The sequence below is a fragment of the Pararge aegeria genome, chromosome 9 (genome assembly GCF_905163445.1).
Source record: "Pararge aegeria chromosome 9, ilParAegt1.1, whole genome shotgun sequence".
Classification (NCBI taxonomy): domain Eukaryota; kingdom Metazoa; phylum Arthropoda; class Insecta; order Lepidoptera; family Nymphalidae; genus Pararge; species Pararge aegeria.
The window spans coordinates 2,407,061-2,431,855 of record NC_053188.1 but is presented as its reverse complement, the minus strand read 5'-3'; the positions used below and the strand labels follow the sequence as shown (position 1 = coordinate 2,431,855).

Below are 24,795 nucleotides of genomic sequence, written 5' to 3'. Positions count from 1 at the left end.
AAATAAATATTTTGTCCAACAAATTAACCTTAAATTTAACGATTTCAATTCGCTACCGATTCAAGTAGCGGCAACAAATTCAATCAAATATTAAGGGCATCACTGCTTCATCGAACATTTATTTTGCATACGAGGCAACGTGGTCGATACCTGTAATACCCATAGTCCAATGTTTCTATGAAAGGCACAAACTTCGTACATTATTCACCGTTCTAGGAGCACTATATAAAGCAAACCGTGAAGAAATCCGTGTGCCCGACTTTGTGCCGTGTGACTGCAGATCTGAAAGCAGGAATCACAAGCCCTCCTCTTCCCGCATGTGTCGTACGAGGCGACCAAGGGAATGTAATGGGTCACGGATAGTAGCGTCCTCAGTGCTACCATTACGGTGTTTATGGACAAAGCCTCTCGTTTGGAGAGATAATAACGGTAATAACGGTGGACTGTAATCGGCTGTCGATGATGACGATGAAAGACTAAGTTGCGGCGATAGCCTACACACCGGCAACACAGAGCACTTTGCAACAATTCGGCTTTGCAGCAGAAATAAGCCCATGCTTATTTCAGTAGCCCCGGACGAGCTCTGTCGCAACAATCTCTACTACTACCACTACTATCCTATCTATGTTATCCTTTTGTTTTCCTTATCCTAAGGTTGCCTGGAAGAGATCGCTACATAGCGATAAGGCCGCCTTTTTTATACATCTTCTGTCTGTGTTTTCTTTTATCCTTCTTCTGTATTTTTATTTGTGTGCAAATAAAGAGTATAAATAAATTAATAAATACTAGACGATTACGATAAATTTCCGATTAGTGTACGTTGCATAGGCATAAGGAGTCATCATCATCATCATATTAACCCATTTACCGGCCCACTACAGAGCACGGGTTCCTCCCACAATGAGAAGGGGTTAAGGCCGAAGTCCACAACGCTGGCCCAGTGCGGATTGGTAGACTCCACACAACTCGAGAACATTATGGAGAACTCTCAGGCATGCAGGTTTCGTCACGATGTTAACTTTGAAAAGTTAGAGGAGCGTGCTGGGTTACGAACTCGGCCCCCCAAAAGTGAAGTCGAGCTCCTACCCACAGGGATATCACCGTACCCGCGTAGGAAGTATTTATTTATTTCATTAGATATACCAACGATACACTGTATTATCATTAATCATTTTAGATTATAGTTTATTGTCCGAGTACAGTTATCACTGACAGGTACACACAACGTTGAAGTAAGTCCGGTTAAAAATAATTACATTAAGTTAAAAGCAAAAATAGTAAGCAAAAGCAAAAATTAATATTAAACAAATGAAAATAATGATTCAAATTAAAAAAAAAAAAAAAACTAAAACAATCATACGATAATACTGGATGGATCGAGTGGCAATCCCTTACCGAGTTCATATGTGCGCTATGACAATTATCGAACCCAAACGTTTTAACGCATCGTACCGTAACGATTAATCACTTATTGGTACGAATTGTGAATGACGTCATGATACGTCGACCGCATCGGACGCACCGATGCGCGTTACTTCAGCACGTCTCCTGCGGCTCTTTTCTACGTGCCACGAATATTTTTACAAGTAGGGTCTGATTAGTATTAGTAGTCTGTGATTTATGGATGGATATCCGTACTACCTTATATTTTATACTAATATATAAAACTAAAGTGTTTGTTTATTCACTTGAACACGGTGAACTATAGGTTATATAAGGTTATATAAAATCGGGGCTTTTTCTCCTTTTCAGAGCTTCCGCTAAGTGCGCTGCGTAAAGGTTTAAAGTTTCTATAAAAAAAAAATCCCCTTTAAAGTATCTTTTAAGGTTGACTTATACGCAGACGAAGTCGCGAGGGATCGCAAGTATTGTTATAAATGCAAAAGTGTGTTTTTTTTTGTGTAACTTATGATAGGCACGGCACAATCAGTGTGTCTTGCATCCTGAAGATGGACATAGAATATTTTTATCCTGAATTGGTAACCAATCAAATTCTAGTTAAAATATTCGAAATTTAAATTCAAATCTAAATTCAAATTCGGGTTAGCATTATAACTTTTACAGAAAAACCCAATACCTAACAACTCTTGGCCACGTTATTCGTAATTGAACTAGCATTAGTATATGCATGAAAAATTGCCAGCAACTGTTAAGTACTGTACTTATAAACTATTCTGTGGCAACGGTGGAGCAGGAATATTATCGGGGCGAACTGGGCCAGGTCAGTGACGTCAGCAGTGCAATTTCCATCTCTTGCACGCGCGTACTGTGCGAGAGGGACGGAGAAGCCATTGAGTGTGCACTTGAAAATTAAACTGAGTTTTGTTACTTTGTCTCTGAACCAAAGCTCGATTTAAAGCTAAAGTGGGTAAATGTATATTTCCGTGCTATTTCACGACAAGTTAAACCTGGCTGGCTGGTGGGAGGCTTCGGCCGTGGCTAGTTACCACCCTACCCACGTGCGACTAAGCGATTTAGTGTTCCGATCGTTTTAGAAGATTTCCGTCTCGTAACCAAAAAAAAGTATAAATTATAACTTCAAAAGTAACTTAATTTATACAAACTGGTTGTTAGGTGCATCTTTTTACTGGAAAAAGGAAATTATCTTTTCATTTTTCGCTTTGTGTTTTTACAAGGACGATTTTACTTCAATCCTATACATGAAAGTATACTGAAGTAGAATCGTTCTTGTTAAAACACTAAGTAGCTTTTACGAAGTAGGAATCAACATCATACCAAAATGACACGGAGAGCTTTGTAACACCTAAAGAAACCTATATATAATAATAAATTCCCGAATTGCAATACTTGCAAACCTATCTTTAATAATTAAATTAGGTAGCAGCCTGTAAGCTTACATGTGAGTTTTTTTGTCACATTGAATCAATAAATGAACATGAAGCGGTGATAGCGTAGTGGGCAGCGATTTCACTTTCAAGGGGCCGAGTTCGAATCCCGACACACGCCTGTTATTTTTCTAATTTATGTGCGTTTTAAGTAATTAATAATATCACTTGCTTCGACGTTGAAGGAGAACATCGCGAGGAAACCTGCATGCCTGAGAATTCTACATAATGTTCTCAAAGGTATGTAAAGTCCGTCAATCCGCACTGGGCCAGCGTGGTGGACTACAGCCTTAACCCCTACTAATCGTGGGTGGAGATCCGTGCCCTGTAATGGGGTCGATATGATGAATCAATAAATATCTTAAACGACTATTTCTTTTTGTTTTTTTCCCCGGTTCGTTTGGGGGAAGGGAATGAATAAAATATTCAAATCTTATCAGCCATTTTTAATTTTTTGCGAAAAAGTAAGATATGGTAGCCCGCTTTCACTGTAAGTGTTTCAGTTATATTTTATTACTTGCAACAATATGGCTAAAAGTATGAGAATTGAGAAATCATAATGGAAGTTCTACTACGCCTAACTTTTCATAAGCGGCTTAAAATATACGTACTTTGATGCATTAGCATAAATGACAAAGACAATACAGCAGTTAGTAGTGTATGTACCTGGATAAAAATCAAAAGCAATTTGCTTTCCCTACCCTTGGTGCGAAGTTTTACATAACTCGTATTTGTTGAGTCATTTTCGAGCACCGCGTAACAGTAACATCTAATTAAAATTGGACTTATTGACTTTATTATCACTTTTACAACGTTATGGAGTGCAACGTTTATAATAATTTATAAATAATTCATCAGTACCAAAGTGCTCTTAGTATGAGGCTTAGTATTAGGTTAGGTTTGGTTAGTGTTGTGATTCAAACTCGGCACTTGATCAGAACTGCTTTATTGTTTTTAATTATAGGCATACCCACATAAAAATTAATAATACAACATACATAACCACAACATCTCTTCCATAAAATTTTAAAAGCATATAGGTATAGATTCAATACTGGTAGACTGATTATGTATACATGTACAAATATACATAAGCCAATCACCTCATGCACTTAGTATATATTAACAATTAATTCATTGTAAGAACATACCTAATTATAATTATATTAAGAGTAACAATCATTTATATTTTTTGAGATTAATGCGAGCCTTGACAGCCGCCGGTCTGATTGATATATCTATATCATTATTATTATGAGTTTCTACCCTTTGTGCATTGTCATGCAAGGTTTCTACGACAGTAGTAGCAGAAGCACAAATCTCATCCGGCGCATTTTGTTCATCACTTTCCGCGCTACTCCACTTTTCTTCCTCTTGGAACATTGCGGTGCCCTCCGCTGAAGGAATACGAAGTAAGTGACGTCTATTTCGTCTATATCGCCTCCCTGACATGTCTGTAACGAAGTACGAGCGCGGCTGAGGCGCTGCACTTTGTACTTTAGCGTGCTTGCGTCTGCCTTCATCTACCATAACTACATTCTCTCCCGGCTTTAGCTCAGGCAACGCTCGCGAGTGTTGATCATAATATGATTTACTCTTAGCCTGCTTACGTAACATGCAATCGTAATCTAACTGGTTATCGCGGTGTGGTCTGAGCATCTGCTCGTATGCTGGAAGTCTGGTACTCAACCTACGCCCCATAAGCAATTCCGCCGGAGATGCTAACCCTTCGCGTGGGCATGCTCTAAAGTTTAATAAGCCTAAATAAAAATCTGATCCCGAATTAGTCGCTTTAATTAAGTAATTTTTTATTGTCTGAACGCTTTTTTCGCTTCGACCGTTAGCTTGAGGATAATTGGGTGAAGTAAAGATATGTTCAAAACCCCATTTCTTCCGAAATTCCATGAATTCCTTAGAGCGGTAGGCCGGGCCTCCGTCAGTCAATAATTGAGCTGGAATTCCATGCCTTGCAAATTGATCCTTCATAGCTTGTATCACCGCCTTACTCCCAATACTATTCAATGTACTAACTTCAATAAAGTTTGAAAAATAATCAACGAGAAGCAAAAAGTTCCTGTTTCGGTATTGAAAAATATCCGAGCCTACCTTCGACCACGGAAGGTCAGGTATCTTATGCGGGATCATTGGCTCCCGAGTGGGCCGCGGCGCGTGCTCCGCGCACGTCACACACTGGCGAACCGCGCGCTCCACGTCACGCGACATGCCCGGCCAGAACATCACATCCCGAGCACGTCGCTTGCACCTATCGATGCCCATATGACCTTCGTGAACCCGGTTTATCATTTCGGATCGAAGACTTTGAGGTATATAAACTAAATTGTCTTTCAAAATAATATTATCTATGTATTCAAAACATTCTCTATATGGCCATAATTTTCGCACGCATTCATCGACATCATATTTATTTGCTGGCCAGCCATTTTTAATATACTTTATAATAGTTCGACATTCTTTATCAGATTCGACTCCTTTTCTAACTAGGTTAATTTTATCACCACTGAACCTTACGTTGTCAATCACAAAGCAAGATTGTTCCTCAACTTCGACTGAGACATTACTTGTCATCAGCTCAGGCAACGGCGCACGCGACAGAGTGTCCGCTACGAACATATATTTTCCTGGTTTATATACTACCTTGAACCTGTAACCTTGAATTCTTAGCATCATACGTTGTAAACGTGCAGGTACGGCATCTAACGGCTTATTGAAAAGGGCCTCGAGAGGCTTATGATCCGTTTCTACTGTGATGTCACCCCGGCCGAATAGATATTGATGAAATCGCTCTAAGGCAAATACAATAGCTAGCAATTCCTTTTCTATTTGCGCATACCTAATTTGCGTATCAGTGAGCGTGGACGACGCAAACTCCACGGGCCGTCCCGCCTGCAGCAACACCGCCCCCAGCGCGTGCGAGCTAGCGTCCACGGACAGCAGCACGGGCTCGTCCGCCGCGTACAGCGCGAGCACGGGCGCCGCGCACAGCCGGCCTTTCAACTGGCGCACCGCGTTATCATGCTGTTCGTCCCAACACCAAACTACGTCTTTTTTTAAGAGACTACGCAAGGGTGATGCTATTTCCGAGTAATTTGTAATAAATTTTGATAAATAGTTTACCATACCTAAGAAACGCTCTAAAGCGGGCCTATCTTGAGGGGTCGGCATAAGTTCGATAGCCTTAAGTTTATTTTTGTCAATTGCCATACCACCAGCACTAAACGTGTGTCCCAAATAACTTACTTCCTGTACCCTAAACTCACACTTTTCCTTATTAAATTTGATACCTACCTGCCGTGCCCTTTCCAATAAACATTTCAATCTTTCATCGTGCTGTGCCATAGTAGAACCCCATACGATAATATCATCCACGAATGAGTCTACACCCTCCAGATCTTCCAGCAGTTGCCGTACCCTAGCATGAAACACCTCAGAGGCGCAGTTAATTCCGTAAGGTAAACGTAAAAACTGATACCGTCCAAAAGGTGTTCCAAACGTGCATAAATCCGCGCTTTCATTGTCAATCTGAATCATCCAGTACCCCGAACGAGCATCCAGCTTGCTGAAGTAGCGCGCGCCCTGCAACCTGGCCGCTATTGCAGTGAGGGTCGGCAGCGGGTAGTGCGCACGACGCACAGCCCGGTTCAGCGGCCGCGGATCGAGACAGACACGAATACTACCATTTTTCTTTGCTACTACTACTATCGCATTAACCCACTCCGTAGGATGAGATACTTTCCTTATGACACCTATGTCTTCCATACGCTTTAATTCCACTTGTAGTTTGTCGCGCACACCGATAGGTATTTTTCTTACAGGACAGACCGACGGATGTACTCCTGGATCAATAATAATTTTATACTCGCCCGGTAACTTACCTAGTCCGCTAAACAAATCTGAATATTTATCTATATTTATGGTAAAAACGCGTCTGATAATACCTAATTCCTCACAAGCATATTTCCCTAACACGCTCTGACAATAATTTTTACAAATGCAAAAATTTAAGTTATATCTATTGTTTTTATAAATCCAAGAAATATAGCAAGAACCCAGTATAGGTATTTGATTACCACAAAATGATTGAGCCTTAACATTAATTTGACATAAAGCTGAAACATGCAAACCTAACTGTTTATATCTTTCTATAGACATAACATTAAGGTCCGATCCCGTATCGAGTTTGAATTTTTCAGTTTTTAGACTATTATATAATTGCATTGTCTCATACCATTTATTGCCGTCCTTACAGTCCGTATTACTATCAATCGTCGAGACCCTGTATAATTCCTCATCCGTATCACTATTTTCCACTATTTGATACACACTTTTCCGCGTATTCAATGTACATTTTTTCTTAAAGTGACCTTGAGAATTGCACAAAAAACATACGGCACTCCTAGCAGGACACCTGTAACCACCATCACACTGAAACCCGGCACACTTGGCGCACGAGCGCCCCACCACATCAGACGAAAACCCGCGAGGCTGCATCCGCGCAGCGCTGCGGGCGGCCCCGCGCGGCGCCCATCCGCGCCCGCGCGGTGCCCGCGGCGCCCAGCCGCCTGCTCGCCCACCGCCGCGCGCGCCGTAAATGACGTCCACCGCCGTCGATGATGTGCACGCCTCACCAGCATCACTTTTCAACTTGACGCCTTCGATGTGTTGTTTTTCTTCTTTTGAAAATTCGTTAGCCCGGCATATTTTTAAGGCACTTAGCAATGATAGCTCTTCTGTCCTTAGTAGCCGATCTCGTACCTTGCCATCCAATACACCGCAAACTATTCGATCGCGAATAAGACCTTCCTCCAAGTGCTCGAATTCACAATGCTCAGATAAGATTTTCAACGCCGTCACGTATTCGTCAATAGACTCGCCGGCTTCTTGATTCCGGGTAAAAAACTTAAAGCGAACCATGGTAGTATTTTGTTTCGTCCCAAAGTGCTCGTTGAACTTGTTCACCAAGGTATCAATATTTTCGCGACTTTCATCTTTTGTGTATTTAAACGTCGTATAAATGTCGTACCCTTCCGATCCTATTAAATTTACTAACAGACTAGCTTGAACATCTGTAGTTTCTTTGTGAACGCCGGCCGCTTTTAAAAACACGAAAAATTGCTGGCGCCATTTTCGCCACGCGGTCGCGCGGCATGCCGGTCCTCCTTCTAAGCATAATTCCGATGGCGGTCGAGCGTGTTCCATTATCACTTATGCGCAAAGCCTCCAATAACGCACTTTTACCGATTTTAACACCAATTACACCTATTAATTTAGTAATTATTAATTTACTAGTTCACCGCTGTCACCATGTTGTGATTCAAACTCGGCACTTGATCAGAACTGCTTTATTGTTTTTAATTATAGGCATACCCACATAAAAATTAATAATACAACATACATAACCACAACAGTTAGGTTCTCCGCGACATCGTCCGAGTCCTACTTCTAAAGAGTAAATTGTTCCCATACAAAAATAACTTTAATTTTTTGCCTAAATTAATATTTTAATTAAGGGTCATATCATATTTAAAATAGTCAAGAACCTTATATTGAGTATCAAATCCAAAAAAAGAATTTTTGAAAATTTTGATAACCGACTGGTCGTACAAACTATTCGTGAGTGCACCGTACCCACAAACAAAAAAAAAACAAACTCTTCAGATTAGTTTTTATAATTTAGGATAGATACATTTATAAGCATGCTTATTTTCGTAGGGTTTTATTCGAGAATTGAAACAGAGTTGATCTTAAAATATAGTAACCTGTAACAGTCCACCGCTGGACCAAAAGCCTTTCCCAACGGAAGAGTTTCCCCAAACTTAATCATAGACGGTAATAATAGATGGTAATAATAGCACAGAGGAAGTTGCTGCCCGTTCTCTTTTACATTACCTTAATCGCCTCGTACAACACCCGACACCGGACACCGGTAGAGGAGAACTTGTGGCAACTGTAGGTATTCGGATCTGCCGTCACCACCCACCATGACGTTATGGTTATTCGATACTCGAGAACGACTCAACGATTGCGAGTGCAGATCTCAGGCTAAGGGTGCAAGGTCGAATAAAGCCTACAAAAATAGCTCGAAGGTTACTGTCATTTTGTGGAGAAACAATAAATGCCAGTTACGGAATAATACCAACCGTTTTATTATGTCATGGAAATGATAAACATTATTGGTATCGGGTATATTATACAACAACTTTGCTAATACTGCAGAGGTTTTTTTTGCATGAAAAATAGCGCGAGTAACGAGTGCGATCATGTCTACTAGTATGAGCAGTGGCGTGCACAGAGTTGCCGATTAGGGTAGGCATAAAACAGAAAGATGGCATAAAATGAAAAAAATTACCTTATATACGAGTAGTATAAAAGTTTTTGGGTAGGCAGTGCTTTTATGACTGTATGAAGTGCACCCCACTGAGTTTAAGAATTAAGTAATTAAGTGGGCTAACCTGGCCGTTTAATAAAAAAAAACCTGTACCCCTAATCCGTTTTTACGTGGCATCGTAACTCAAAATCGCTGGGCGGCACGTCTTTGTCTGTGGCGTGAAACCAGTCACGGCCAAAGCCTCACAGACAAGACAAAAGAAAATAAAGAAATTATAAAATCCCAAATTGGTCCTTGAAGCAGGGTCCTCCCAATCATAACCACACACCACAGCCCACAGCGCATTTAGCTAATCATACAATCATATTAATTGGCCCGAGATATTTTTCATTTGTCTCTAACATACCAATTTTGATTATCTACTTCTATAGTTACACCAGTTAACTAAGGCGAGTGATTATTATTCGATTTGTATGTTTTGAAGGTCAAAACACATAATATACGTTATGTAATTCTGGGAATCCGAACAGGAAATCCATACTAATATTGTAAGTCTGTATGATTGTTCAGCTCCACCAGTGCGCATTGATCTTTATAAAATCTGCCATATATATAGCTTGCATCCTGGAGAAAGTCAAATATTTATATTTATTACTATCTTTTATCGTATAATAAATAGGGTATATTTCTTTGGAGTCTCATTATTCTCAAATTTAAATTTTCCCGCGCTCCAAGCCGTCGGCAAAGCAGTTCAAAAGTTATGATAAAACAGTAACAAATATGGAAGTCAAAAAGACAATTTGATATGTCATTGTGATGTCACTCATAATAATGTGCATAACGGAATATATCAAAAGCTATATGTGAATTGACTTAAGAAATAAACTTTAAATGTCGTTTCGTCGTTGTTACAGGTAGGAGTGTTTTTATATATTTGTCTAAAAATTGAATTGTAGCGTAATGTAATAAAAGTAACGAAATAAATCTTTTTTGTTACAAAGCAACGCATTTCAGTTTTTTTAATTGATGATTGAATCACACGAATTAAACAAGTCATATTATATATATCTTAATATATATAAATCTCCTGTCACGATGTTTGTCCGCGATGGACTCCTAAACTACTTTAAACCGATACTGAACCGATTTTAAATTAAATTGGCACACCGTGAGCAGTCTGGTCCAACTTAAGAGATAGGATAGCTTAAATCTTTAAGTAGTCACAATTTTATTTTATTGCAAATTATTTGTCTATAATTAATTGACAGTCACATGTTATATATATATATATATATATATATATATATATATATATAACTATGCTCATTTAAGGCTTAGCGATACTGAATACTTTAAAAACAAAATCAGACGCAGATATATATATATATATATACATATATATATATATATTGGTATATATATATATATATATATATATATATATATACCTATATCTAGTATCTATTACCTTGTCTCGTCCATAAGGACTTTTCTGCTGTACACATTTTTCGATATGAAATAAATAAGAGTTCATATCCCAGAAAAGCACCCGTGCAACGCTCACGCAAAATAAAAAAAAATGCTTTTGTTACCTAAGCACGCCTTCAAAGCTAAACTGACCTGGGTGAAATTTTACGTAACTGATATCCTACAGGATTGTCGACAAGAAATACCTTCTATCCCAGGAAACGACAATGTTTTAAAGAAACGCTGGCGACGTCGTGAGCGACAGCTAGTCTATTCTAATATTGTACAACCAAAAGTGAGTATCTTTGTTCTGATGTTTGTTAGTTTGTTGGTCTGTTACTTGATAGAGATTTAACGGAATTAAGGCTGATTTAGTCAATAAGTAATGTATTTTAGTGTACTTAGATACATTTGTACACACTTATTAACCCGGGTAACCGCAGGGCGCATCCAGTTTATTATGTAAGCTCTGACCTTGCACAGGTGAGAGTTTACTTAAAAATTCCCACCGTATTAAAATTGTACCTTCGTTAATTTACAGCCCTATGGGAGTTACGTTACATTAATGTCCCAGTACTTACGTATTCCGCAAACAGCGTTACCTAAGCCCGCCAGCACGCATTCGAGTAGGTTTGGACTAATCTGTCCTTACTCCCATGCGTGGAGCAAGGACTTAAAACCCTTCTATTATACTAGAGAATTCTCTCACAAAGAATAAACGGCTGAGATTTCTGTAGGCTTCTTTTCAAAAGAATAAAGTCTCATAAACACATCATAAATATATAAACGGTCACGGGACTTCTGTCAGATATGAAACATGGTCTAAAATACACTTTTGATGCGTACAATTTTGACATGGTAGTGAGATGATGACCATTATCAACACATTCACCCTGTCCACCACAGGGCATGGGTCTCCTCTCGGACGGAGAAGGGTATATGCCGTAGTCCACGACACTGGCCAATCGCGATTCGGTAACTACATACGTCTTTGTGAACGTTACGAAGAACTCTCAGGTATGCAGGTTTCCTCACGACGTTTTCCGACAGCGTTAAATAACACATAACTGGTAAGTTTGAAGTGCGTGCCGGGGAAAGGAATGCCAAAGATATAAGGACTAGGCTATGCCCGCTAATCAAACTTGAAAGTAGGTAGAGCTTTTAAATAAAAAACAAAAAATATTATAAAAAAAATAACAGAGTATAAAATAAATATGTAATTGCATGACGGCATAGGACAGTACCATGTCGATAATCATGACGGCCACAAAAAATGTCACACACTAATAATTTAAATGAGCGCGATTCAAAAGTGCATGTGAAAAAAAGCTATTCCTTATGCTGGCTTTGTCTGGAATTATAAAGTTGAACAACGATGTTGATACATCGTATTAAAGGACTGAGTAATGCTCGCTAAAACTGTCTTATTATAAAATTTGTCTCTATTGGCCTCACAAAACGAAACTTATGTAATACTAAATAAAACTTATATAAGAACTTTTCTAAATATAAGAAGTCTAAATATACTGTCACTAATGATATATCATACCTATAACCGTCATTACGAAGGGCACAAATCTCGCACTGAATTAAACTTTTGTAAAATTACAAAGCTCTACGTACACGTCCACTCGCGGCGGTAGGCGAGAAACATGTGACCTCGAGCGGGCGGCACACCCCCAGCTGACGTGACGGGGGTGGGATGAGGGATGAAGGCCGTGACGTCACGCGGTCGATGAACCCCGGAAGTGGGTCATGGGATCGCTCTGGTCGATCCGCAGGCCACCGTAATAAAGAGCTTCCGACTTTTCATTATGAAATTTTAGATACTACAGTGACTTTACGAGGTTCGTTGCTCGTCTCATCTTATCCATTACGTAACCTTACTCGACCTTCCTGGCGCAGTTGAGGGCTTATGTAGTCTTATTTCCCGGGTTCGATACCCGGTAGAGGCAAATTGGGAATTTATAATTTCTGAACTTGCACTGGCTTCGGTCGTGGCTAGTTACTACCCTATCGACAAAGACCTGCCGCCTTGCGATTGAGCGTTCCGGTACCATGCCGATTAGAAACCGATTGGTATTATAGGTTTAAGATAACAGCTATAACAGTCACACGTTAGCCTGCTATCATTAAAACTGCATCATAATTTATCACTAGGTGAGATTGCAGTCAAGTGGTCACTTGTAAAGGAATTTAAAAAAAAACCGAAATTATCTTTGCCCAGCAGTGGGATTGAGAGGCTGAGAATGAAAATGTTGACTGCAAAGTATAGTTTATCTTCTCACACACCTTATTTACTTGCGTGGTATGAGATAAAATTCTAATCGTGTTTACATGGCATTTATTTTACACATTTAACTGTGTCCAGCTCTCGCTTTAATATTAACAATCTTTAATACAGTTAATAAGATTTTTCATGCGAATATTTACGAGTGTCAATTTCCCCGAGCATTTCCTTTCGCGTTTTCTTCTCTCTTCGCTACATTTAACAAGGATACTTTTTTTGTATGGGCTTCTATCAATAATCGAAAAATTTTAACATTTAGTTCGAATCATATTGTCGTTCCAAAACAGACTGGCTTCGTTGCTCATCAATACTACATACCACAGCTCACCGGACCAGACTAAAAATTCAAAATTTGCAAACTGGCCCTGTCAGAAAACCACTTATAGAGCTAAAACAGTGCCAGGGACTTGCGACAAAAATGAAGCTATGGCTATGGCCATCTCGCACCGGTAAATGCTGCGTTGGTAGACCCCCGACGACATCAAGCTAGTCGCGAGGATCCGCTGGCCAAATCGGCAAAAGACCGTGGTATTTAGAACTCCCTACAAAATAATACGCTATGTCCAGCAGTGGTAGTCCATTAAATCCCTACTAATCACTACTAATATTATAAAAGTGAATGTAAGTTTGTTTGTTACGCTTTCACACAAAAACTACGTAACCGATCCTCATGAAACTTTGTACACATATTCTTGGAAGTGTTAGAAGTAATATAGGAATTTTTTATCCTGACATTAAGCTTGGTTCCTTTGGGAGAGGGGATAAAATGTGTTTGACGATTTTACACTATAACTCCGACAAATTATAACCAATTTAAATAATTTTTTTGTACTATAGAGGTTATAATATGTGTTTAATTTTGCCCAAACTTTGTGTCGATCTGAATGTGGTTGGAGACAGAACTCCTCAGCGGACAGAAGCAAACCCCTCATTTAAGGCTTAGCGATACTGAATACTTTAATTTTTCTAGAGCTACAACTAAATTGAATGCCACATCAAAAAACAAAACCAAACGCAGACGAAGTCGTGGGCAACAGCTAGTAATAAATATACGACAGTACGCCAACTAGTCCCAAAGTAAGCGTAGCTTGTGTTATGGGTACTAAGATGACTGATGAATCGACCGACGACAAAAATTGACATTATGATGATAATGAAACACACTGTAACTTTTATCTCGTAAATATCTCATCATCATCATCCGCAGCCTATTAACGTGCCACTGCTGGGCACAGACCTCGTCTCTCATAGGAGAGACGGTTATAGAGTATATACCCACCACGCTGCTTTAATGCGGGTCGGTGGGCGTTAAATTTCAAATACTATAAATTTGTGCCCTGGCTACATTAAAAAGGTTCCAGCCCGATTTTTTGAAAAAGCGTTACAAACGCGGCAATAACGCAAGCGGGACAGCCCGGTTAAATAATAATTCTGTAACAATGGGCAAATAGTGACAACTATAATCCCTCGCTAGAACTAGTACAATCGCGTGACCTCATTCGCGTCTTGGATCATGCGCCGGCGCAGCGCAAACAACGGGCGGACAATAAAGCGATTGCTGTAAACACAATGACAATGGGCGGGTTTAATGGATAATCTCTATGCACAATGGGGACACAATCATGTGTTTGCGATTTTATGGAAGACAATAAAACCTATCACTTCATACGGCAATACAGTAATACTTAACTACACATAATTCAAAGCAATCATGAAGTCTAGTGTGACGTGCTCTCGCCTAGAAGATGCCGTTTCAATCTTGCCTTCAAGGTATTTAAAATATACTTCGCAGACAACGCGGACTCTGGATAGGCATCCTAGCAGTCGCCTAAGTATATGGTAAGAAAGGTGGAATGATATTAATTTTAATAATTAAAATATATAAACCATAGCATCCACCATATATTATAGTGTCCACCGATCCGCACTGGGCCAGCGTGGTGGACTACGGCCTAAACCCTACTCATTGTGGGAGGAGACTTCTGCTCTGTAGTGGGCCGGGCATGGGTTGATATGATGATGATCATGACGGAGAATTCACAGGCACACGTGTTTTCCGAACAGTTTATCCTTCACAGTTCAATCAATGACACATAACTGAAATGATACACCTGCGTGCCGGGAATCAGACTTTCCCCCGAATGGAAGGCTCAATTCCTAATGACTTGGGACTGGAATAGCTTGGTAACAAAATATTTCGCTGTCGGATGCCGAATATTCTGATTCGTCTCCTCCTCAAAACCATACAGACTTAGTAGTAGAATAAGTATTGTCATTCAAATGCGGGTAACACAAAAAAAGACAAATAAAACGCTCGCCTTGAAAAATTTATAACAAAACGGAACTTTGAAACAAAGGCTTTGCAGCTTAACTAAACACACATCGCCAGGGCAACGACCTTGCCTACCTGCGAGTACTACTTTGGCCTACATGGTCAATGTAGTAATTGAAGAAAAGGGAAACCTTATTTACAGTTCATACGATTTCGGGCAAAGGGCAATAAAACATTTTGGTTTACCTGCAAATTTCACTTAACAAGTTTTCGTACACTTTAAAGAGTTATTTCACGATAACTCTTTAAAGTGTACGAAAACTTGTTGACTATTTTTTGTTTGCAATGATGTTTACTATCAGTTTTTTTAAGAATTATTTGTGAATGCGATTTTTAAATAAAATCAAAATGGCGGACGATAGTTAAGCCAGGCGCCCCACAAAAATCTTCATTGTCCTTTTATCAATGCCATAGGTACGGTACACAAGTGTACGAAAATGTTCGTGAAATAAATTTTTCGGGATCGGACTGGTCAATAAACGACATTAAGCCAAATTTATTTTACTGATTTCCAAAATTAGATGCAAAAATTATATACCTACTCCTTATTAGCCTATAAAAGTCCACTGCTGGACTAAAGGCCACTCCCAACGTGAGTGTTAAACCATAATCACCACGCTGGGCAGACGGGTTAGTGATCGAAGTACATGGCAGTGGTAACATAGAGGGCGCAGAGGAGTAGCGCGTAAAGAGAAGGGGTGTTGATAAATGTATGCGGATAGGCAAAGGGTTTAGCGGTTATCCGGGATAAAAAGTATCCCATGTCCTTGTCAAAGGTGCCAGCCAATATCTGTAGGTACCTGTTTATCGAGATCGGTAAAGTGGTTGAGCAACAAATAACTAAACAGATAGGTACCTACATTCGCATTTATAATATTTCTTTGGATGTTTACGGGGACAGATGGTTTCACGTAATCTCGTTTGCACACTGGTAATGGTCAATTTCCTAAATCCAGGCTAGTACTGTTAAAAACAGTGCATTTAGTATCTAGGTCGTGATTGGATTACAGGTTACGAACAATCGAGCCTAATCAAACAATTCTTTAGTAGTAAAAACTTAAAAATAAACGTATACAGCTAAAATCCGTATTCGGATGAAAAAGGTAAATCTAGAATGGCTCGTAAAATTATTAGTTTATCGGCATCCGTTTTCCGCATTGAATATCGCGATCATAAAATCGAAAACAAAGGGTTAAAACCTCGGTATGGGCCACTAAAAATATCTTAACATCAAGCAGTAGACATGTCACATTAACGTTAAGAAGGCATGCGATGTGAAGTACGGGTCTCATCAGGTGAAATAAGGTCTGATGTTTTTACGCAGCTTTCGATGTTTCGAATGATGAGTGTCTTTCTTTTTTAAATGTGTACGGCTGTTATTCAGTTTGGTTGCTATCAATACCAAGCAGGGAATGGGTAAGGTCGCGGAAGCTATGCCCGAAATCTCATAACACTCGAAGATATCGCGGTTACACCGTCCTAAGGGATTTTTCTACTGTGAGACTTTGCTCAAGGTAGACTTGTCACACTTACCTAAAGAAGGCACGCGATGCGAACTACAACCCTTTTAAGGTAAATTTAGGTCTGACGCATCGGGCGAATTTTTAAATGATGAGTGTCTTTCTTTTCGGATTTTGTACGGCTGTTAATCGATAGGTTACCATCGACACCAAGGAATTCTGAGAGGAGAAAGCCGCGGAACATGTTTCCAAGGATAACCCCAGAAATTCGAAGAGAACAAACATCGTCCTTAGGGCTACTACCTACTGTGAGAATTAACTCACGGCATAGTGGCGTAATGCAACGGTGACCTAAATTATTATTGTTGAGAGCTTGATAGTTTATAGTAGACTATCAAGATGAGCCCGGGCTTCGCCCGGGATTTTGACATTTTTTCACAAACATTATTTTTTCTTACGTAAATATTTTTTAATGAAAAGTATACTATATTATTTCTAATACCTCAAAGAAAGCGTAACAAACAAACTTACATTCACATTTATAATACATATTATTAGGGAAGTAGGGATTGTTCAACGTGTTACGCAAAGTCTACATTACGGGTGCCGGGAAAAATTCCAAGCGTAACATGGGTGTTGCATCTAGAATCTTGAGGGCTAGAGTTGGGCTTAGGTGCGCCCAAGACGAAAACAGAATTATCCCTGCGTTGTATACTATGATATTCACAACTCGGCATAATTTCAATTACTTACTATGTATGATATACAATAGTTTATCATCATAGCCCTTAAATTGAGGTCTTCCTGCTGGGCACTGTCCTTCTCAAAGGTGATTGAGATGTGGGGTTTAAACCCACCATGCTCCTTAACTCATACTCAACTCGCGTTCTGCGTCCGCGTTTATTACGGTTATTTACAAATCCCATAAAAACACGGGAACCGTTTGTTTTACTGGGATAAAGAGCTACGTTACTATCCGTCCATTCAACTAACTACCTTTACCAAAAAGCAAGTCTATTGGTTGCTTAGATAGAGCATAAAGGATGGACAAACAAGCTAATACTATTTCGGGCAAGGAGGAGCGCAGTTAATTTTTTTGACACGGCATTAATGAAATGTTTCCTGTCCAATGACCGATGGCCCAAAGTCTGAAACGTAAATGCTGTAATGTGTAATGTAATTCTCATTGGTTATATTTGATATAGAATTGAGCTTAAGAACTTAAAGACGAAAGTAAACGGATGGTCCCCATTCAAATCAATAGAAATCGCATTACCCATCTGCCAAATAAGCGAGCCATGTTACCCCAAATAGGAGGTAATCACGCGACGTTGGATGTTTATAGTAAAGTCAATAGGTATGTCGTTAGCTAGGTTATGACAGCTTTACAACGGTTAATAATTAACAAATATCTATCTTTAACAACAAATTGCCTATAACATATCCTACCCAACATTACTTTCTACAACTTGTGACGTAAAAATGGACAATCCTCGTTGAATGATACCTCTTATAATAAAAGATTACGACATGCATTTTTAGTGGAATTTGTATTAAAAAATAGTATCTGCAACCCGTGCGATGTTGTCGATTGCTCACTCGAGCGAATGAACGCACAACTTCGCTGTCGTGGGCAATCGACAACTTATCGCACTTGTTGCATAATATACTATTGTTCTTAGTGCCTAGCTAAGGAGGAAATAGCTACAAAGACTCTATCATCATCGTCATCAAACCATTATAGGGCATGAGTCTCCTCTCAGGAAGAGAAGAATTTAGACTGTAGTCCACAACACTGGCAAAGTGTGGATTATTAAACTTCCCATTCCCTGGAAAACATTACGGAGACTTCTCAGGCATGTAGCGATGTAACGCGAATCCTCACGATATTTTCCTTAACCGTTAAAACAAGTGATATTTTAATTGCTCAAAACGCACATAACTTAGAAAGTTTTCTGGGGTATCGAACTCAGTCTCAGGTAGAAGCCAAAGCCTTATCCACTACACACTTTCGTGTTTCTTACGATGTCGGCATTTACCGCGAGATCAAAGGCGTCAAACAGCAAACTACTGTATCTCTCCTTTATACGGTGGTATCGTGGTCGTTATCTTTAGAAACGGATTCAAGACCGGCACAAAGCGTCTCTCGTGTGAATGGGCGAACACTTCAAGTTTTTAAGACGAGCTCTTTTACTGAGACTTTAAGACTCAACCTATTTCGTAAAACGCCATTGTCTCCAAAACGCCGCTTCAACTGTGTTTATAACAGAACCATCCTTTGTTTAGCGCTGACATGGCGCTGACCTAAATAAATTCACTACTGTAATCACACCGTAGAATACCTTTGTTACTAAAGTAGACAGAAGTATCACGCTGTTAAACGCGCGTTTAATTTCAAGAAGTTTACAAATAGAAAAAAATCTATAATTTGTCTCTATTACTATTAGTTCAACCGCTTGACGTCCACTGTTCGATATAAGTATTATGTAGGGATTTCCAACGGCCTTGTGTTCCCTGTTACTCTTTATAGAGCTTGTCCTGCACGGCTAGCAAAGACAGGAGTAAAAAACTATTCCACGACTATATGTTATACCACCACTGTCATAACATTTTGTTGTCCACCTGCCTGGCTAGCATTGGCAAGAGACATTTTTCTCTATGGACAAAGGACCAAATTTTATCTTTTCGCACACTTTTATCAACTCTTCGAGCATTGGCGCACACGTGTTAAAGCAATATACCTACGTGTAACAATAAAAGGGGGTCAACTTCTGCTACTCCCTGTTGCCGTGCTTTGGCAGACGAACACGCAGATTTCACCGCTTGTCAGGGGATGTAATTGGAGAATATAATTTTTGTCTAGATGCTGCCAAATCACGGCAGGAGGAAAACGGATAACAGTGGATGATGCGGGAGAAGATAAACATTTTGTCTCATACCCTCGGACAAAATGTGGAGACCCATGCTAGCCAAGAAGATGATAATTTTACCGCTAATATTATCATCTTCTTGGCTGAAGCAATAATTTTACCGCTAATATTCTATACGTTTAACATAAAATGGGAAAAATTTTGTTAGCTAGCAAGATTCCGCGGGTGTGAAGTGAGACGTGCGCGGGGCGTTTTCACTGTTTTTGGACACTATGCACTGCATGCAATAATGGCTGAATGAGGGTTCTTTTCTTAATCCTGTAGTTATATAATAATAAAAGATTCGAATTATTGGAAGTTCAGCCGTATATAAATTATCTATCCGCACTAACAAGGTACTATAAATGCGAAAATGTGTTTGTTTGTTACCTTTGTATAAATATTATACAGGATGTGTATTTCATCAAATTATTAGAAATATGATGAAATACAAATCCTGTATAGTACTTCTCAACCCGTAAAAGCACCCGGGAATCGTTTTTTACCAGTAAAGAAACCTATATTTAACTAATAATCCGCATCCTGAAACAGGCAGCCTATTTAACGCAGAGCCTGTATTATCACATAAACCATTAGTGGATTGCTCTCCGTTCACATGCATTTGGTCCAAATGCCAAAGGTTAATGCTCTCTGATAGCCTGCGCGTACGAAACCCTTCACTGAATTCAAAAGGCCCGCCTACACTGACTGTTCCTATACAAACGCCAGCTTAAATTGTAGCATACGAATGTCTCAGAACTGGTAATATAGTGATGAGACAATAAGATAGAATATTTTTAAACAAAATATTGAAAACTAAATCTATGTAAATGTATGCACAGTATACATACAGCTCATGGGAAGCGTCCGTTGAAAATGACGCGAGTTTCGAGCAAAATGCTAAAAGTTAATATTGTTTTGTACAAATCAAGCTTGTATACTATGTGCTACAGCCTACAATTAGCTTTTAGTCGAGCAAAATTAGCAACTACTACTAACTTTGATAGAAAATGTAAATGTACCCAGTGTATCTGGGTATCTGTGAACTCGAGTGTACAGACGTGAATTCATTGTGTGTGATTGCGTAAACAATGCATATTTATGCGACAGCAACAATCGGGGTTTGTTTTGCTGTGATTATTTGAAGAGTTCCGTTGTCTGTCTCTGAAACTCTTCTTAAGATCTATACGAATTAAACCTCTTTCGAAGAAAAAAAGAATTTTGCAAATCCGTTACTTAATCTTTACGAAGTTATGCCCAAACATTGATAAAAAAAAACATCCGAAATGATAACCTCCTCCCTTTTGAAGTAGATTATAACAAACTGATTAAAATAATCTATATAACAATAATAAATTAATATGTACGCATCAAAAGTGCCACCTATGGGGCTACTTGAATATAGATATTTTTGACTTTGACTTATATATCCAGCTCTTTTAGATATAAAGATATCTAAATAAAACCGGATATATATAGATCGATTCATTCGTTTAACTTTGACCAAGTTTCTCAACATCAACTATTTATTTATCTATCAACTTTTTACTGCAGAGCATAGACAACCTTTCTCCTAGCCCACCAACCACACTACCGTCCTGTGCTCATCAACCTGAGGCGTAGGTGTTAAGCTTCATGTGCCTATAATTATACCGGCAACCACGTCCTTCATACCAGAAATAAACATGGCTATAGTACTTCCCCAGACGAGCTCTGTCACAAATAGCTCTAATACTGTTAAAACGCTGTGAGGGTGGGTTAGTTGGTTTTTAAGTTCACATGTTAGTAATAAGTTCGTTCACATGTTACCAATATGTGTTCACATGTGACAGCCCATTGGCGCAGTTTGCAGCGACCCTGCTTTCTCAGCCAAAGGCCGTGGGTTCGATTCCCACGACTGGAAAATGTTTGTGCGATGAACATGAATGTTTTCCAGTGTCTGGGTGTTTATCTGCATGTTATAAGTATTTTATGTATATTATTCATAAAAATATTCATCAGTCATCGTTGTACCCATAACACAAGCTTCGCTTACTTTGGGGCTAGATGGCGATGTGTGTATTGTCGTAGTATATTTATTTATTATTTATTTATTAATATAACCGGGTCGGCTTAACGTGTTCGGCGAGACGTAGGGATCTACATCTATCATTATTATCATGTCAACCAATGGATGGTCTTATACCACTTGGATCCAGAAGCTCCCTGCGACTCGAAGGATAATATCTTTCCTAATAACGGGCTTAACTCCGGTGCGATGTCAACATTCTAGCATCTTGGGAACTCAAAGTCCATCGGTGTAAAAAGTAACACTCATTTATCATATTTTTCTAAATTTTTTTCAAATTATTAACAATGCTTAAATAGTAATAAATAAAAAAAACACTATTAAAAATTTATAAAAAAAAACTTTCACCCTCCGCTTGCGCGGCTTTTGAATACCCAAGCAACCGGTGGTCCGGGCTCCAGAGTGAGGAACCTCCTCACAATACGCACCGTTTCAAGGACTACTGCCTTCTGTATCCGACCCTTGATCAAACAACCAAGCGAAAGCTTCTTGAGATGTTGATCGAAGCTTTTCGCGAGAAGACCATTGACTGAAACGACGATCGGAACAACAACGGCGACTCAACATTCCACATGGCGGTAATCTCGTGAGCAAGGTCCAAGTATTTAGATACTTTTTCCTTTTCAGCTTTCACCAGATTATCGTCATGTGGAATAGTTATGTCAACAATTATTGCACGGCGCACTTATCGATCGACTAGCACTATATCAGGTCTATTAGCCGTCTAGCCATCTAGCCCCATCTAGCCCCAAAGTAAGCGTAGCTTGTGTTATGGGTACTAAGATAGCTGTTGAATATCTTTATGAATATAATACATATAAATACTTATAATATACAGATAAATACCCAGACACTGAAAAACTTTCATGTTCATCACACAAACATTTTCCAGTTGTGGGAATCGAACCCACGGCCTTGGACTCAGAAAGCAGGGTCGCTGCCCACTGCGCCAATCGGCGCACAAGTGGAAATAATATCCAAATAATATATGTGTAATAATAAACGGGTAACGGTAAACTTCTCCTCTACCCTGTTCCCATACTTTAGCCGGTGGTGCAGAAGGGTAGGGGCCGTAGTCGATTAGCCGTTGCGGGTAGGGGCCGTCATCATGCTGGCCAAGTGTGGATTGGAAGACTTTATACGCCTTTGAAAACATTATCGAAAGCTCTCAGGCAACCGGGTTTCTACACGATGACTTCCTTCACCATAAAAGCATATATTTGCAAGCTTAAAAAGGGTCTGCTTAAATAAATAAATAAAAACTTAAATAAATTATAGTAGGCCTAATTAATAAGCACTTTTGAAACGTCAAGACAGTCTGTTTGTAGTGACTCTACCACCGCTTCGGAAGGCAGATTCCACTGAGAAGAGCCGGCAAGAAACTCAGCAGATTGCTCTTTTCGAACATCATTTTAAAGTCTAACAATCTTTACAATTTTTCTGTTTTGTGAGAGATGAGAGCGGAGTGGCCTGCTTCCAAGCAGCCTTGTCGTTAAAAAAAAAAAAACTAACCACATTAATTTGTGCAAGATATCTTAAACCACTTAAAAGGAATATAGCAGGGTCAGAATAAAAATACTAAAGGTAAAACTTTAACCTCTAAACAGGAAAGGGTTGAGAATTTAATTAGTTCTCAATCCCCCGGTGCACCGTATTGAGAAGTAATTGTGTTTGCCGTTTAGCGCACGTTAGTTGTATCACGCTCCCGTATACACCGACCTTGGTGTATTCCACTTAGAATATCGAGTTAATACTAGCCGCCCTCAATCGACAAATCTTTTAACTTCATTTCCATAAAACAGCATTTACGTGCGCAGGTAAAACGGCTAACCCAATTATAACTGATACAAGTTTTAACTTTTTCGTTATTTGTGTGTTTAAATAAAGAAATAAATAAATATTGTTAGAAATATTGGGTTAGGCTCTCATAAATAAAATACAGTGCACATATTTAAGTTATTTATTTACTTTGTACTTCGAGATTTATTTTAGTTACCTACTAGGTAAAAATTTTTCATACTAATACTTTGCTTTCGCTTTATTTAAAACAGGTACTTATAATTTATCATATATGTTTATTTGGATGTTTTATTTATTTATATTTATTCCAAATGTTAGTCCATACAACACAATACACACATCGCCCTGTAGGCCCAAAGTAAGCGTAGCTTGTGTTATGGGTACTAAGATAGCTGTTGAATATTTTTATGACTATAATACATATAAATACTGATAATATACGGATAGACACCCAGACACTGAAAAACAATCATGTTCATCACACAAACATTTTCCAGTTGTGGGAATCGAACCTACGGCCTAGAACTCAGAAAGCAGGGTCGCTGCCCACTGCGCCAGTCGGCCGTCAATTGTTACGTTTATACTTGTTATGTTATACTCACTCAACCGCTTTTAAAACTGTTTGTTTTAACTTGTTTTTAAAATTGTGATCTTTTCATTTTAGTCTTTCACTTTGCAAGCACCTTTACCAGTAGTAGAGCTTTTGTGACAGAGCTCGTTCTGGGAAGTACAACCACCATGCGTATTTCTGCCGCTAAGCAGCAGTGTCGCAATGCTGTGTTCCGGTCTGAAGTGCGTGGTTGCCGGTGTAATTACAGTACCATGAGTCTTAACACCTACGCCTCAGGTTGCTGGTTCAAGAGCAACACATTGCAGGATGTATTCCTTGCAAGACCTGGGAACTGTTGCTCTTTTTAATGGCGATAGTTTTCCACTATAAATCGAATGGGTCATTTCCTTTGTTCATCAATTAATAAAAATAAAAAACAGATCTTGTATACTCACAGTAAAATTTAAAAAAAAAATCTGTTTGTTTTTTTACCGCACTGATCTGTTTAGCTCTATGTATGCACTATATAACTATACAATTTTTGCAATTTTTGATTGGACTTTTCAATGTTGCCCGCAATTTATACTGTGTTAGTTTTTATGAACTTTTGTGTCTGAGGAGAAAATAATAATATTATTTTAATATCATAATTAGCTCCTAGATAGCTGATAAAATAATAGGTTCCTACCAAATATTTAAAACTGGAAAAAATCTTTTTTCCCATCCG

At 39.0% G+C, this 24,795-nt stretch overlaps 1 protein-coding gene across 2 annotated transcripts in view; it reads right to left on the bottom strand.

Moving 5' to 3' along the window:
- Positions 1–24,795, bottom strand: part of LOC120626185 (protein GDAP2 homolog) — a 135,002-nt gene that overhangs the window by 66,324 nt on the left and 43,883 nt on the right. The gene's annotated exons all lie outside the window — the stretch shown is intronic.